This window comes from Alligator mississippiensis, chromosome 1 (assembly GCF_030867095.1).
Source record: "Alligator mississippiensis isolate rAllMis1 chromosome 1, rAllMis1, whole genome shotgun sequence".
NCBI classification, from domain to species: domain Eukaryota; kingdom Metazoa; phylum Chordata; order Crocodylia; family Alligatoridae; genus Alligator; species Alligator mississippiensis.
The window spans coordinates 396,865,737-396,884,313 of NC_081824.1; the positions used below are offsets into that span (position 1 = coordinate 396,865,737).

Genomic DNA, 18,577 nt, shown 5'->3' on the forward strand with positions numbered 1-18,577 from the left:
ATTTGTCCTCTTGTGTCGAGGCAATCTTTCTATTTGGATAAAATGTAAATTAATTTGTGGAAAGCAGCAACATAAGACCTAGGCTTATCTCCCTTTACATTTTGAAATGTTAAAAGGGGGGAGCATTAGCACTTTAAATTACAGTCTGTGAAAGCATTGTATAGTAGCAATTAATTGCTTTAATTACCTCTCCTCTTCAAAGTCCTTCAGGGTGTCCAGCATTTGAAGGCTCCTAAAAGGAATTTATTCCATGAAAAAAGAAAAAGCCAACAACCATTAATGTGGAATTAAAAAAAAGATCACAAGTGAACTCTCCATAAGGTTCATTTCCTAGCTTCTGAACCTCAGTATAATAAAAGAACCTTTACCACATACTTTAATCTAATTTCACCTTTTATCAAATATTTTAGATGACTTTATATGCACTTAGCATCAAGAACAGCCTGTGCACACAGATGAAGGCCCTGACCTTGGAAGGAAGTCCAAACAGGCATGCCTTTGAACACAGCAGAGACCCAATGAGACCTTGTACAGCACTGCAAGTCAATCAACAGAATGCTTCTTCTAGGACTAATTAGGCTCTAGGAATGACGAAGATAAAACAATGGCACACTGGGCAAAGAAAAGCCAAGAGTACCAAAATGTCTTTGAGGTATACAGTGTTGTTGTTATAAAATAATAATTGATTGTAAAAAGGACATGTTTTATTAAGACATTATTAAACTAACACAATTTTTATGTGAATGGATTTTATGATTTATAACAGCATAATAAAATTGCAACTGGATAGATAGTTGTGATAAAATGGACATTGCTTCAGTAGTGCATGTCAGCTGATAGAATGCTAATGCCAGCTGAAGTAACATTTTTTGGTTCAATGATTTAGGCTATAAGCATCCTGGAAGCTATCTCAGTGAGGATGCTATTGTCTACCGCAATGTTTAATATATCATTTAAGGAAATATTTGCATGCATACCTATAATCTTTGAATTAATAACTCTGGTGTCATTTTTATATTGTTCTACTGTTATTATACTCTTATGAAACACAATCCAAAATATGAATTAACAATGTTTTAATTACAATATTAAAAGCTGGAGTTGAGTTTATTTAAAAAAAAAACATTTAAAGAAGCTACATATCAGATGAAGGGTAGAAAGATATGACTGACACTCGTTTTAGAACAAAAAGTTCAAATGTTAATTGATCTACAAGTCTCTTTTTCCATGGCTAGGAATTAAAATACCATATTTACCCATATTTAAGATGATTTCTCCCATAATCAGTTTTTTTTGTATAGAAAATATTTTTTTTTTAAATAATTTTCCATATATAGAATCTTGGAGGGCTGTCCTAAGTTCATTCTCCCTACTGCTGCAGCCAGGAAAGCAGCATCAGGGGCACAGGTATTTGGGTGGTAGGCATTTAGGCTGTGCAAAATTTCCCCAAGTGTTTCATTTCGAAGCTGTTTCAACGCGTTTTGAACTTGAAACAGCAAAATCAAAATGAAACAAAAAGCATCGAAACAGCTTTGAAACAAAATAAGGGCACTCAAAACATTTTAAAAGTTTCAAAACATTTTGAGTTTCGAAGCAGCCCAGTGGTGGGAGGCAAGGGAGAGCCAGGGCTGTGCTCTGCGCTGCTCCACACCCCATGTAGCTCAGCCTGGTGGGGAGTGCAGTGCTATTGCTTCCTGCCTCCCACTGCTGGGCTGCACTCTGTCAGGCTGGTGGAGCCAATTGGAGCACAGCCTGGCAGCAGGAGGCAGGTAGAGTTGGAGCTGCGCTCTGCCTCCCGCCACTGGGCTGAGCTCCATGGAGAGCCAGTCCCAGGTGGCAGTGGCAGCCTTCTGTCATCTGGCACAGATCCAGGGGTCTGCACCCCTGGGAGGAGTCCAGCATAACCCTGCAGCCCTCCCAGGGGTGCGAGCCCCTGGATCTGCGTGCCGGATAACAGAAGGCTGCTGCTGCTGGCAAATTTTGCTTTCAAGACATTTAAGTGAAGTTTCTGAGAAACTCTGCACCTATCTCCTTGCAACTTGGCAGACTTCATGCCCTCATAAGGGGCTAGCATCCCTGCAATTTGCAGCTGAATCAGGCAAGAAATGGTAATGTTTTAGGAATTTTCATGTTTCCCCATTATAGCCTATGGGCAAAACGTTGAAGCTTGTCAAAACAGCGAAACAGTTTTGACAAAATGAAATGGGACAGTGATTCAAAACAGAATGACAAAATGAAATACTGTCCCTTCAAAATGGTGAAACAAATGTGAAAATGGAACAATGCTATTTCACCCAGCCCTAGTAGGCAGCCCCCACCTGTCCTCCGTGCAAACTATAACCTGCCTCTCCTTCTCCCCCAGCAGTGCCTGGACCCTGTTGGGACATTTCAGAGTGTCCCTCAGAAGTTACTCTCAGGACTTCAGTGCACAGCATGCTTGAGCATAGCTGCTGGGAATGACCCCCAAGCTGCCTCACTGGTGCCTTTCTAAGTTTAGATTCCATGAGCAGATGGCAGGAGAAAACCCTTAACCACTAGGCTATTGTTTAGAAGTGTTTCACTCTCCTCCTCCATCAACCAGTAAATACATGGGATTCACTTGCTTTAGAGTATAGACTAGGATCACAAAGGTGTATAAGTGAATCTTCAGAACATCATCTATCCAAACTCCTAAATAAGGTGGGATCATCCCTGACTAAATCATCCCAGTCTGTCTAACCTGTGGTTAAAAGCATACAAGGATGGAGATTCCGTATTTTCCTGGGATAGCTTGCTCCAATGCTTAGCCACATTCATGGTAAGAAAATATCCAACCTGTTCCTAATATCCAACCTAAATTTTCCTTGCTACAATTAAGACTGTTGTTCATTGTCCTGTCCACTATAGCTACAGAGCTATCTCCATCCTCCACATAGCTACGCTTTAGTATTTGAAAATTGTTATATCTCAGTCTTATTCTGCAAACTAAATAATCCTAGTTCTTTCAACCTACTCTTACAAGTCATGTTTCCTAGACCTCTTCTAATTTTTATCATCTTTGATGGAGTGTTTCTAATTTGTCCACATCTTTCTTGAAGTGAGGAGCCCACAGGAATCACGCCAAAGAGCTAGAGAATCACTTCCTTTGATTTTCATGTGACACTTTTATTAATAAAACCCAGTATACCATTTGTCTTTTTTTTTTCCAGCAAAAGCACACTGTCTTATATTCAGATTGTGTTTCATGGTGACTTCCTAGCTTCTTTTCTGAAGTTCTGCACCCTAGCCAGTCATTCCCCAATTTGTATTTATTAAGGAGATTGTTCTTTCCAAAGTGTAGCACTTTGCACTTATCCTTGTTCAATCTAATCTGATTTATTTTGGACTATTTCTCTAGTTTATCAAGATCATGCAAACTCCTAGCCTTACCCTAAAGATTTTCTGAAACTCCACCCAATTGACTGTCATGTGCAAATTTTGGTAAGTGTACATTCAAGTCCATTCTCCAAAATGTAAATGAAGACATTAAACAATACCATGAGATGCAGGACAACCAAGGAGAACCCCAGTTGCTACCTCTTCCCAACTAGACATTGATCACTACCCAGTAAGCATACTGATCCAACCACTATACATATATTTTATGTTGTCTAGTCCTGGGGTGCTCAATCCCCAGCCAGCAGGTGAGATGTTCCTCAGTGCCATGGATCTGTGGGGAGTCCTGCAAGCTGTGGCCTGCTCACTAGATCAGGCACAAAGTTTTGGTGCAGGGTCCCCCAGGGGATGGTGCAGGGTCCCCAGCTATGGGGGGCCCATGCAGGGTCAATCTGACCTGCATTATTCTTCTGGCCCACAGGACCAAAACCATGAGCACCCCTAGTTTAGTCTATATTTTTTCAGGTTACTAATGAGAATGTTGTTGGAGACTATGTTAAAACCATTTCTGAAGTCAAGTTATTTCACATCCATTGCTCTCCTTCCTTCCACAGAGCATGATTTCCTTTTCCACCAATTACAAGCTAACAAGTTGTTCAGCTATGACTTGATATTGATGAACCTATGCTGTTTATTGCTGTTTATCTTGTTTTCCTCCAGCTGCTTAGAAATATACTCCTTAATGACCCATTTCATAATTTTCCCTGACATTGCAGTCTGACTGACTGACAGACTGCAGTATGACTGCAGCCTTTCTGAAAGATGGCCACTATATTTGTCCTTGCACAGCCTCTATGAGTTCTCGAAGAATATATCTAATTTATGAAAAATTCTCAGCCAATTGCTTCAGAATGCTAGGGTGAATATAGTCTGGCCCCAGTGACTTAAAAACAGCCAGCTTCTCTTAGTAATTTCTAACCCATTCACTACTCTAGGCTGCCCCTGTCTTTGACGCTAATTGCATTTGCCATCTGGTCAGTTCTCAACACTGCCAAGAGTTTTCAAACATTAGATTGTCAGTTTAAGCATGTAAAATAAGTGTTGGATAGCAATTAGGCACCTAAGTCTATTTGTAATATAAGGTCAGATTTTCAGAGATATGTATATCTAAAGTTTAAGATAGGCCCCTAGTGTGTTTCTTTTCTCATTTTTTTTTCTTGTTTCTACCACAACATAGCTCTACCACAATCTGTTTCTTGGCTATTTTGAAAATTATATAATCAGAAAACTAATGAGTTTCAATCATGTTTTGCTGAAAGTCAAACAAGGGTTGGATGCCAGACTGCTTTAGGATTTTTTGAAAATCCCAGACCTAACTTTAGCTTTTTTTTTTTTACTTCAGCAGCTCATCTATAAAATGGGGATCATAGTGCCACTTCCCTACCTGCACAGACTATTGTGAAGATATATATATATATAAAGGATTCTGAAGACCTCAGCCACTATGATGATGGCAACCAGATAACTACAGAGGACAGAAAAGGGCAGTGAGTGAAGTTGTATTTTCCTTATTTTGTTGCTTTACCCACCATGTGGTTTTAGGCAATTCAATCAGGGCATAATCCAAAATATATTATTAACAGTGGGAGTCTTCTCACTGACTTCAGTGGATTTTGAATTAGGCCTGATATGGTTAAAAACTTAATGAAACTATAATCAATTTAGCTGAAAAGAACACTATTTCACTGTCACACTGAAAACTTACATTAAAAGTAATGAGTTCAATTTACAAAAAAATCACTTGCAGCTCTAATGAGGAATGAGTTATAGCTTCTGACTAGTCAAATAAAAATCCCCTCCTTTTTAAAAATTCAGTTTATCTCAATAGAGTTATACATTTTTTTTCTATAAAAGTATTTCATTATTTGAAACTACTGTACCTACCTTTTTCATGTCTTGTCTAGTTTTACTGTACCCCTACAGGCATTATATTCCCTGAGTATGATCAAAAAGCAACTGCAGAAAAAACTGTCCAGCTGAAGAAAACTGTGGTAGGAAAGTAGAAGTCCTTGACTCCTCATACATCTTGCTTTATTTTACCAGAATAAAGGTTCATCCCTTGCAGCGTGCTCTCAGCCTAACATGAAACATGCCTGAAACTACTAGAGTTCAGCACTGGTTATGCAAAGGAGCCCAGTGGTTAAATATTGTCACACAAGCAGATAGTCACATTAAAAGCCAGTCAGTCCCTACTCTCAATGTTTCATGGCATATAGTCTTAAATAACTGGGGTGTTGTTTGTTTGTTTGTTTGTTTGTTTTATACAACCAGGGCTGAACTTGCTTAAAAATTTTTCACAGAGGTGATTCATTTTAGGGGCCATTTTTGAGTGGTGTTATGAAGATGAAAAATTATTTCCATGCAGAACAATACTGAACTATTTTACACACCTTTCAAATTGACCTACAAACTGTACACATTACACAGAAATTTCTTCACTCAGAAATGAAATACCATTACTTCTGAGGAGCAATGCAGGAATTGAAAGTCTAATATAATTGAATCGAGGCAATTTTTCACAAAAGCGATCCTATCTGGAATATCGCCATTAGTACATATGATGCAGTGGAAGAATTCCATTTTTTCTAAATTTTTTATTGTTATAATGCAGATAAAACCTAATCACAGCTATCTCCCAGAGCATATATAGTAGTCACAATTAAAAGGCTAGTCTGATATGTGAGAACTAATTTATTCAGCAGTGTCCCCATTTTAAGTACAGAAGGAACATGCAGTTAGTTTATATTGCTGTAGTTTCACAGAGGTCAGTAGAGCTATAACAGTTCACAGCATCTAAGGATCCTTCTTTCTGAAGTGATAGAGTGAAATGGATATATATATATATACACATATATATTTTAAAAGGGTATTATAAATATGTGTTGCTTTATAAAATTACATATGATGGGTTCTTTAATATTAAATGGTCAAGAGTTAAAGTCTTTTCTAGAAGATGAAATGTTAGTTTGCATTATCTTGTTTCTAAATATTAATGAACACTAGAGCAGTCTAATTATCAGGGATCCCGGTTTTCTCTGATTTAAAAAAATCCCCAATTTTTGGATTAAAAAAGGAACCCCAAATCCACATTTTTCTGTTATTAAAATGAAATACCACTAATAGATAGATAGATAGTGGCATTTCATTTTAATGGGTTACTTTTTAAAATCTGAATATTGGAGATTTTTTTTATAATAAAAAACCAGGATCCCTGGTGATATGGGTGGAGCAGGGCTTCCCAATAACCACTTGGAATCCAGCAACAGACCACTACCGGTACCAGTTGGCCAGCATCCTGTGAATGGTAAAGTATCACCCTTCCCTTAACAGCGGAGAAAGAGTACCCAGAAAGCAGGAAATCTAGGGAGGTGGGAAGTCTTGATAGCCTTAACGGTGAACACAGCGGTTGTGCTTCCCTATATATTGCAAGCACACAGATTGAGGGTCTGTGTTCTGTCTCTCTGTTCTCTCTCTCTCTCTGTAAGTTTCCACTCACCATTGTAACATATTTCTTGTATATAATATTTTTGTTGTTATTATTTGTTAGTATTATAATATATTCCTGTGGTTCTCACTTAACAAACAAATCTGTTCATTTTATACTAATTACTTTAGCAGTGGGATAGCACTGGACTGTATATGAACACCCTGCTGAGACCTGCTTGCCACCATTAAATATCCAGGACTGAATTCTGGGAGAAGTAACACCCTCAATTGCATGATTTAATTCCTAGCAGGAACACTAGCACATCCCAGTCAAAGTCCCCAGCTTTGGCTGTAGCCAACACCCAATGCCTCTGAGGAAGGCTTAAAAAAAACCCCCAACCCTCCTGACATACGTAGCAGCAGAAGAGTAAAAAAAAAACCTCCTGGTTCCTTGAGGCAACTAGCAAATCCCAGAAGCATAGGAAATATCCATAACTGATCAAAGGCATAGCTACATTTAAATCAAATCTGACTAGATCGGTTGTCCAATCTTCTTGAACTCCTCTAATGATAGAAAGTCCACAACCTCACTAGTCACTTTATTACACATCCTCATGATTTGAACAATGAAGATGTTCAAACTAAACTTGCTTCAACTTCAAGCCATTGGTCCAGATCCCACTCTCCACCACAAAAGAGAAAAGGTAATTTTCCTTTTCTTTATGATAGCCATGTAAGTGTTTGAATGTTCCTACCATATCCCTTTTCTGAAAGCTGACCATGCCTTTTCCTTCAAACTTTCCTAAAATTATTTCTTTCAAAGTCTTTATCACTTTTTCTGCCTGCCTCTGGCCTTCTCTAACTTTTCCACATCTTGTTTTAAAAATGTGGAGCCTAAAACTGCACACAATACCCTAGATAAGGCCTAACCAGTGCTGAGTAGAGAGGCACTGTTATCTCTAATGTCTTGCACCTAATGCTTCTATTGGTGCATCCCAAAACCATATTTGCTTTTTGTTGAGCTGCATGACACTGCAGAATCCTATTGAGTCCACGATCTACCAAGACTCCCTGATCCTTCTCTGCAGTGCTGCTATCCATCCAGGTGTCACCCAATATTTTGAGATCCTTCTGAATTGTGCTCCTGTCCTCCATGTTTACAATCTTTTCTGCTACATTTCATCTGCTAACTTGATCAAGAAGTTTTCTGTCCTGGCATCCTAACAATTAATAAACACATTGAACAGCACTGGGCCCAGGCCAGACCCCTGTAGGACCTCATTCAAAACCACCTGTCATCCTAACATAGATCCATTTATATAATTACCCTTTGCTTGCAGCTATTCAACCAGTTGTCTATCCACATTATAGTAGTTTTGTCCAGCCCACATTTATCCAAATTGTTTAAGAAAAGGGCATGTGGAACTTTGTCAAAAGCCTTGCTGAAGATCCTGCCTGTAGATCCTGCCTGTAGATCCTGCCTGACAAACCTTGTAGCCTTCTATGACCAGGTCACACACTGCTTGGACGTGGGAGCCAAGGCTGAAATCATCTTCCTGGACTTTAGGAAGGCCTTCGACGCAGTTCCGCACCCTATCCTCATTGGAAAGCTAACAGACTGTGGAGTGGACACCTACAAGGTCAGGTGGGTGGCTAACTGGCTTAGGGAACCACACCCAGAGAGTGGTGGTGGATGGTTCCTTCTCAGCCTGGAGGGAGGTGGGCAGTGGGGTCCCACAGGGTTTGGTCCTTGGACCGATATTATTTAATATCTTCATCAGCAATTTGGATGAGGGCATGGAGAGCACCCTCTCCAAGTTTGCTGATGATACCAAGTTACGGGACAAAGTTAGTACACCGGAGGGCAGGGAGGGCAGGGAGATTTTTTCAGGCTGACCTGGATAGATTGGATCAATGGACAGAGAGAAATAGGATACAATTTAATAAAGAAAAATGTAAGGTACTCCACCTGGGAAGGAGGAATCCCCAGCACACCTATAGGTTGGGGAGTGTCCTTCTCAGCAGCTCGGAGGCAGAGAGGGATCTTGGAGTCATATTTGACTCCAAGATGAACATGAGCTGGCAGTGTAACGAGGCCATCAACAATGCCAATCACACCTTGTCATGCATTAGCAGGTGCATAACTAATAGATCAAAGGAGGTGATGCTCCCCCTCTATGCGGCACTGGTCAGGCCACAGTTGGAGTACTGTGTCCAGTTTGGGGCGCCACACTTCAAGAGGGACGCAGAGAATCTGGAGAGGGTCCAGAAGAGGGCCACTCACATGATTAGTGGCCTTCGTGATAGACCCTACGGGGGGAGGTTGAGAGAGCTGAATCTCTTCACAAGAGATGGCTGAGGGGAGATCTTGTGGCCGCCTATAAATTTATTAGGGAAGGTCAACGGGGAATAGGGGACACGCTGTTTACTAAGGCACCCCAGGGAGTGACTAGGAATAATGGGTGTGAACTAGTTGAGAGTGGATTTAGGTTAGATATTAGGAAGAAATTTTTCACAGTAAGGGTGGCCAGGATCTGGAATGGGAATGGGAGCAGGCACCACTTCTGCCATAGACTGGGCAGAAGCTGTCACCCAAGCAGACAGCCCAGGTCCAAGGGTCTGGTTCCCAGCCATGCAGGGTCTCACTCTGTGTGTGTGTGTGCATACACATGCATATGCATGCCTGCATGTCTGTATGCACATGCATGTGTGTGTATCTGGGTGCCCCACCCATGGTGTGGTCCTTTCATCCCCACACCAACCCTCTTCACTGGGAACAAGCACCACAGAGGGCTGAACAGCAGCTCCTGCCCAGCTTGGCAGCTCAGCTCCTAATGGGATCACAGGATATTGGAATGATTTCCCATTTTTAAAAATAGCATAGTGACAACCCTATTTACCCAGGAAGCAGGAAAGTAGTTCGTATGGCCACCTTAGCTGTTGAAATTCCAAAGCCACATCTTTAGCCACTAGCCTAGGGAATAGGACATGGATTTGGGAGGAGTGCATGTACAAACCAGCTTTCTACTAGAATCTGTGACACAGCAGGAAAAAAAAAATGATTAATGAAGCTAAAGAAAGAGAACAAGTGATAGAGTGAGGGTGACTTTTGCTGAGTGATGTAGTCACTCTCCTTGGAGGGAGTCCTGAGTTCTAGTCTTTTTCCTAACATTGCTTTTATATGTCATCCGACTAACTGTTTATGAATTTTGGGTCAAAATATCTGGGGGAGGTACATGAATTCAGTACTCACCACTCATAGAGAATTTCCACATGATGATTTTGCCTTGTCTTCTGTCCCTCTAATTCCATGGATCTTATAGTTTTGATTACGTACTTGTTGTCTTTGATTGAATAATTCACTCCATCGTAAACTAGTATTAATTAATTTCCTTTAAGGTGGGAGACATGAATTGTCTCAGGCCAAGGACATTAAACTCAGGGGCTCCACTTCTGGGGTAAGGAACCCCACCATTAAGGTGATGGACAGGCATAATGGGGGTGAAAAAACCCAAAAATATTGTACTACAAAAAACACATTTTGCCTGGTACAAAAAAAATTGTGTATGGGTGTTAAAGGGGGGCTTTACACAAGAAAACAGGCTCTTCTGGCTCTTTTGGAAGAAAACTGGCTCTGTGCAAGAGGCAGGGGTCATTCCTCTCATGGCTTAACCTGTCCCAGGTTTACCCAGGATGGGACAAACTGTGTGTTCATGCCCCCTCCCCCGTGGGTAAAACAAGAGTGATTGTGACAGGGTCTTGTTACACATTAATTTTAGGCACCTCCTGGAGTTTGTAACCCCTTGATCTTCCCTACATTATTACCTGAAATTAGTTTTAAGCACACTTTAGGCAGCTTAAAATTATGCCATTCCAGGGCAGGTTTATCTCTGCTCTATGTTAACCAGCTCATGTGCCATTAATATGTGGCCACTCCCTACAGAGGAGCCTCCTAAGTTGCAGTCTCCCAGAATCCCAGAATGCAGTGTCCCATCCCATTCACCACCCTCTGGTCCTGTGGAGACAAACTTCCCATCCCCTGAAATCTACTGCCCAGGGGGCAGTTCTGGCACCAAGCCAACTCCCAGTCCTGGCTCAAGGGATGTGACCTTCCCATCCCCAGGGGTGTAGATCCATGCAAACAGCCTGCAGAGCACATGCCAGATGGCTAAGTTGCAGGGCACAGATGGGTCCAGGAGTTAGGTCTATGGCATGTGGGGTGGGAACATGATAGGGGCCAGATTGAAACTTCATTCTCTAGGGCTTCCTTTCCAGAACAGGGGCAGGGGCAGTAGCTCCCCCAAAAATGTCTTCCTTCACAGTTCCACCTCCCAGCCATCTCAGAAAGCATGACCAGCACCCCCCCCCATACCTCAATCCCATCTTTAATTGACTTCCTCTTGCTTTCTTTAAAAAAACCCACAAACTTCTTTTTATTTTATCCTTCAGTGACTGGCTTCTTTCATTTCATCATTCTTCCTCCACCCTCATTTTCTTTCCAACTCCCATTTCATTATTCACCCCATCCCATTAACTGTCTTCCCAGCTTAAGGCTCCCAACCCCTTCCCCTCAACCCATTTGTCATGCACCCCCACCTACGGCAAACTTTTCCTGGCTCACCAGCCCTGTAGTGGCAATTAACAGTTATAGCTTCTAGTCAGGCCCCTACTCATCAGCTCTCCAGTGGCAAGTGACAGCTGTGCAGGTAGGGGACAGTCAGAGAAGGTTTTTGACCTTAAGATGTGACTGCTTCAAACTCGAGCTAGCACTAACACCAATCAACATTTGGGCAGTTCAATGTACAATGTGCAACAAGGCCACAGACAGGTTGGTGTCCCAGGGAAGCATCTGGGACTGATAGCACAGCCCTGCTTTCCCTGCAAAGTGAAGGAGTGTAGATAATGCCTCCCCCACCCCATAGGCAGATGCAAGGTATATGACAGTCTCATTTACTATTCTATGAATGGCCATGGTCCCAGCACACTGGTCAGATCTGAAATTTCATTCCATTCTTCCACAGAAGTGGGGGGTAGGGCGGGGAAGTGGAGCAGGGAGGGAGGTGGGAGAGGCATGGAAGGGCAGGGAGCATGTATTCCTCCGAGACTGAAGGAGATTGCCTTTTCTCTGTAGCTACCCCAAGCTAATGGCAGACCCTGTCTGCCATGGAAGTAGGCAAAAACAAAGAAACAGCTCCCTATGTCACTTGGCTGGAAGCTCACCTTTGAGGCAACTTTGTTGTTGTCTAGCCTGTAATATAGAACATCTGTATGATCCCCTTTCTCACCATATTTTACAGCTCTGCAAGTTTCCAGGAAATTTGATTCCCTGGAATTGAATGCTTGTTCCTAGCCTAAGATATTAGATATGGAGTGCCAGGGGAGGTGGTAGGTTTCCCAAATTTTGTGTGTACACGTTGTTTATAAAGTCCTTGTGCAACTTTAAACTTTAGTAACTTTGGATATACACATGAAAGAAGCAAACTGAAAACAGTGATGAAAGCATAATTGATTAAAATTTTAGCATAGTGGAAGCCATGCATAGGATAAGGATCACAAATGCAATTCATGAAATGACTCAGCAGCAAATGGAAAATGTTTTCTACCAGCTGGAAAATTAGATTGAACAATGTATCGTGGAAGATAGTGGTTATGTTAAAGTCGAGAAATCTGAGCTGTATTGTGCTAAAACTTAATGAATTATGCTTTCAGTTGCAGTTTACAGTATACTCTATCATGTGTACATCCAAAGTTATTAAAGTTTAAAGTTGCACAAGGACTTTATAAACAGTGTGTGTGTGTAACCCAATTTGTTAGGTGTGGTCTGAGCTTGCCAACAATATGGAGCCTTGAAGGTGAGGTGGACAGATGAATGCCTAGTTTGTGGACCTGGATGATGATTAGTTGTGAATTATATGAGCTTTTTTATGCTCAGCATTCTCAAGAAAAGTCCATAAGGGATGTTTTGGTACCTGGAGAACTCTAAGAGGCACTTAGAAATTCTAGGCATCTTCAGGATTATGAAGTAATTGAGTATCACAGCTCTTTTTGAGTATCACAATTTTGGACTGAAGTACTTGAAGTCGGAGTTAGATGTTTCAGTTCTTCTTTTTCTGGCTCCAACCCTAGGGATTTACTATAAGAGACCGAAATGACAAAGTTGTGACAATAAGTTTCTGGCTTTCTTGCCAGCTGTTCTCTTCACAGTTGACAGTTGACCTTGCTCATTTCTAGTTCTCTGATTTGCAAATATTTCTTTCATAAATCTCTTTCTTCTTTTTGTGACAGTAGCTCACTACAACATGCTATAGATACTGTTTTCAGAGGATTCAAAGTAGATTTGTTTTGATACTTGATTTTTAGAATAAAACAATGCAGAATGAATTTGGAGTTTATAAGACCTTATTATTCTTGGGAGTATTAAAAATGGAAGCATGATGTAGAATAAGAAAAGTAATCTTATCCATGTAAGGAGTGTTAGTATGAGCATGTGAACACCCAAACCCCAGACACCACTGGGTGTGCCCATGACACATACTCCTGAGTTCCCCTTTGTGCGGGCCGGGCCCCGATCCCACCTTCGTTGCCATGTACAGCGGTGATTCCGATCCTATTCTCACCGCCATGTGCGAGCCGGGGGCGAACCGGGGCAAACCGGACCCATTTCGTTGCACACGGGCTGTGGCCAGCAGCCCAGGCACATGGGGCTGGAGAGAACCGGGGGGCGGTTTAGCGCATGTGAGTTAGAATTAGTTATGGAGGCATAATGGTTGATTGAAAAGATTGTTTACTTACACCCAAAGATGGTATTGGTGTAGGCCGGACAGGTTTCCAGGCACAGCTCCCGCTTGGATCCTCACTAGAGGAACACGACAAATTGATTGCTCCCACAGAGTTTGCTAGGCTCCGCAGGTCTGGTTCGGTTGGGTTTGAAAAGTTTCCCGAGTTACTTAGGCTCCGCGGGTCCGAAGTTACAGGAAAGGGATACGTCTAGGATTGCACTCGGCGACGGGGAGAGGCTAGAAGCTAAAGCTCCGTAGGCTCAGTTCTATTGCCTCTATTGCCTGCTTAGAGGAGGCGTGTCAGGTCCGCGAGGGTCTGCAGCGCTTGGAGATCTTCACACAGAATCTCTCTCATCCTCCCTCCTCCGACTTGGGCGGAAACTACCCAAGCCTTTTATACGGCTAGCAAGCCAATCGCTAGCCGCCACGTGTGCCTACATTAGGAATGGGCCAATAATGTGGCGTAAATCCCAATACAAATGGCGGGAACTTCTTTACAACGTGTATCACTACGATGCAAAAGAGATGCACCCAGCAAAGAAGCTGTAATCTGGCGGGAAATCCCCCATTGCACCAGAGTTCTCTCTTGCAGCAGAGAACTCTACCGTGCAAAGAAAGCAACAAATTGGCGGGAAATAATTTAGCGGTACCGAAGCACACACACAAACAAAAAATCACAACTTTGGGTTGTGACACCCTTCTGCCTCAAATCTTGCCCCGCTGCCTGCTGCTTGACTCCTGACAGCCCTCTGAGATATTCCAGCGGCCAGCACCTTGGCCTGTGGCTCCTCAGTCATGCTGGGCTCTCCCAGGTCTTGCCAGTTCCTAGCAGATGCCGTCTTCCCAGCTTAAAGAAGCATACCCTTGTCTAGTCACGTCCTAAGAAAAGATAGAATCAAAGAAAATTAGGTTTGGAAAGGACCTCAGGAGGTTATCCAATCCAACACCCTGCCCAAAGCAAGACTTTCCCCAGCTGTATCATCCCAGCAAAGACTTTGACTAGCTATGTCTTAAAAACCTTCAAAGATGGAGATTCCACAACCTCTCTGGGTAACCTGTTCCAGTACTTTATTACGCTCCTCATTAAAACGTTCTTCCTAACATCTAAACTAAACTTCCTTTGCTACAACTTGAGACCATTGCTCCTTGTTCTGTCATCTGCCACCACTGAGAACAGTCTAACTCCATCCTCTCTGGAACCACCTTTCAGGTAGTTGAAGGTTGTTATTAAATCCCCACTCATTCTTCTGTTCTCCAGACTAAGCCCAGTTCCTTCAGCCCTTCCTGAGAAGTCATGTTCCCCAGCCCCCTAAACATTTTCATTCCAGAACTCTCTTCAATTTGTCTATATCATTTCTGTAGTGGGGGTCCCAAAACTGGATACAGTACTCCAGATGTGACTTCAACAGTGCTGAATAGAGGAGAATAATCACTTCCCTTGATTATTTCCCCTGTCTTTAAAAGGGTTTTCCCATATGGTCAAATGCTCTGGAAACACCGTTATCACTGACAGTAAGTGGATTATAAAAGATAACAAAAAGATTTATTATAAAAAGGACAAGCATAAGAAATCAGTAACCCTATTCTGAGATACAGGCTGAGAAAGTTAGGGTTGGAAGGCACTTCAGGAGGTCAACTATTGCAACCTCCTGGCCAAAGCAGGACCACTTAGATCATCCCTGCCAAACCTTTGTCTAGCCAGGTTTTGAAATTCTCCAAGGTTGGAGCTCTCACCACCTCTCTGGGTAACCTGTTCCAGTGTGTTATTACCATTCTAGTGAGAAAATTCTTCCTAGTATCTAACTTAAACATCCCTTGCTGCAACTTGAGACTGTTCTCAGTGGTGGCAGATGACAGAACAGGGAGCAACAGTCTAGCTCCATCCTCTTTTGAGCACCACTTCAGGTAGCTGAAGACTGCTATTAAGTCCCCTCTCAGTCTTCTCTCCTCTAGACAAAATAAGCCCCTCAGTCTTTCCTCATAAGTCATATGCCCCAGACCCCAAACCATTTTGTTGCCCTTCGCTGGACTCTCTCCATTTTGTCCATATCCTTTCTGTAGTGGGAGGCCCAAAACTGAACATAGTACTCCAGATGTGGCCAGTCAGCTCCCAGCCTGTACTGCTACATGGTTTTTTTTCCATCCTAAGTGCAGGACTTTGCACTTGTCCTTGTTGAACCTCATGATATAAGATATAGATATAAGATAGATCAATAATAATAATAATAAAAGAAAATATCAGAATAAGAACCTTTTATTACTATGTGACTTAAATTCAAGACTGCAGTTCCTTTGAAGTTCAAAAGGCTAGAAAGCTGCCCCTGCTTCTGACTTTTCTGTCAGGGTCCCCTGATATTTTTCCTGTCAGCTTGCTTTACTCAGCCCCTGACTGAGGGCCAGCACCCTTCTTTGTGTCATGCTCTCAAGAAACAATATAGTTTCTTATTTAATCATTGATATATGTTATCTATTGGATTCTTATGTGGGGGCAACACTATGGGCATTTATAGATGTGCTTGTAAATAGGGAGGCAAGGGGGCACTTTAATTAGTGAGCTGCACTATTTAAAAGCCCCCAAGTATCACGTGTATCACTGTCTGTGCACTGAAAAAATAGTGGTAAGGTGCTATGAACTAAAGTGCCCCACCGCCATTTTAAACTAAAGCCATGAACTAAAGCACCCCACCACACTGCTCCCACCATCCATAGGGATGCTGATACATGTGACACTGGACGCTGCTGGAGCATGTTAGTTTCCACACTCCAGCAGACTCAACTAATTGAGTCTGTTCCAATGCACTGGATTTACAGAGTGTCAGAGCAGCCTTGCTGCATGTAAGTGCCCTATGAATATAACTTCCTAGCATCTCCTCCCCCAAATGTGCAAATATTTACCAGAGCACACATTTTTCCTGATCTAATTAAGACCAGAAGTATATTTACATCTTTTCAGACATGAGAATCACTAATCCAATAAATCCAATATTCTTTGCTCAATATTTTGAATAGCCAGGTGTTATTCTTATGGCCCCCTTCTTTTAAAATGCAACTGTCTTTTCTAAAAGGGCCCTGTTTGTGTGACTCAGAACATATCTGGAATGGAGATGAGTAATCACTCCATGTCAAATGCTAATTATCAGTGTTTACCTCTTCCAAGTGTGGTTTTTGACAAACATCTACTAGAACATTTTTTCCAATTCTGGTATTCACAGTTCAAGAAGGATGTTGAAGTAGGGAAATCACAACATAGGCCAAAAAATTATCCAAACACTGGAAAATAAGCTTTCAATGGAAGGCTTAGAAGCTTGACTTATTCAGAGCAAAGAAAAGCTGATATGGACTTGATTACTGTGGTGAAATGCTTATACTTGAAGAAAGTGTATAGTTGTGTGTAGGTAGGAGAATTTATCCATGCAGAGCATATGCTGAACCTAGAGAAATTCATCCTCATCATAGGGTATGATTTCTTTTGCAATGGTGACCAAATTATTGGAACAGATATCTTTTCTATTTTTAGAATCTGGATCTGAATCACCATCCCTTTCCTTTATGGACTCTAAGAACACTTGTATCATTCACAATTCTGCATTACGAAAACCATTTTAATTAAATATCATGTTTCAGGGTATCAGGACAACTGATTCTTACTGGTCAAGACATTTTTCCTTTTTCAGTATTCTGACTCAATAGATATGGGCTAGAGATGGTGACAAGTTACTTCTTAGGGTGAATCAATGGTCTAAGATGGTATAAAGTATCCTATCACATGTTTGGCTGCCATATTTTGCTTACATGCTCATGACAATCATACTGATTATTGCAGCCCACTAGCCCCCAAAATATGTAGTTGCGTGCACAAAGTGAAACAGCTTCGGTAGAGAGGACTGGAAAAAAAAAGCAACCTAGTATACTTTTTGGCTAGTGGCTAAAGCACTAGAGCAATGGGAGACCATCTTTAAGATGTTGCTCTGAATTAGGCAGAGGCCATCTTAATCCAGCTCTCCCCCATGTCATCTGTTTTAATCACTACTGGATATAAAGTAGGGACACGTTGTCCTCCGTATGTTTTTTTTGTGGGTTTAGGAATAATTTTATCATACCTACTGGGTTGGGCCTTTCATGTCTGAAATGTAGGAGAACACCTAGTTTCTTCCAGTGAAACTAGGTGTGAGATTTATACTGAACAGCTCGGGACTGTTTAGATTTATCCAGCAGAAATTTAAGCATTTAGAGGATTTTGCTCATCAGAAATTAGGTGCCTAGGGACTTCTGGTACATCAGGGTTAGGCAGAAGTTTTGATGGTCCAAAATTTAGATGTAGGTACCTAAAGTGCCAGTTAGGCACACAAATCCCCTTGTGAATGTAACCCTCTAACCCAGGCAAGTTTCAAATGAAAAATGTATTAGCAGATGTGACTGCAAGCAAACTGAATCAGAAAGTATTCTGGTTGGCACAGGCCATTCATTTATAGTGGAGCATAAACATTTATGATGTTAGGAGCAATATCAAATAGATAATATCTTATTTTAAAGAAATACTAATGTAAACAGTATAAACTGCCAGCACATACATACATGTTACTTCAACTGCTACTACCATGCGCTTATAGCCTTCTATATATTCATTAATCGTGTGGATTTCATATGTTTGAATTATAAATTGTTCTCCTCATTCTGATAAATTTAAATATTACACATGGAATGATAAACTTGAATATTATATATGACATTTTAAAACAAACTATATGAAATCATAATGCACATCTATTAATACATCATCATCAAACATTTGATTCTCTTCATCCAAGATCCAAATGGATACTCTCTATGGCCAGGTCCAGATGAGTGCAGCTGTGCAGTATGTGGCACCATGGACATGTCTGTGGCACCATATGCCACGCATTCTCTGCAAGGAGTAGCATGGAGGGTTTTTTTGAACTCTGGATATTCAGGGGTCA

General features: G+C 41.6%; 1 long non-coding RNA gene across 3 annotated transcripts in view; it reads left to right on the forward strand.

The window, feature by feature from the left end:
• The window catches only part of LOC109283468 (uncharacterized), a 63,909-nt gene that overhangs the window by 38,796 nt on the left and 6,536 nt on the right, over positions 1 to 18,577 (forward strand). For all 3 annotated transcript variants that reach the window (XR_009460031.1, XR_009460039.1, XR_009460044.1), the window contains 3 exons: positions 411 to 652; positions 3,377 to 3,459; positions 4,757 to 8,485. This is a non-coding gene — a long non-coding RNA (uncharacterized LOC109283468). The remainder of the gene's footprint in view (positions 1 to 410; positions 653 to 3,376; positions 3,460 to 4,756; positions 8,486 to 18,577) is intronic.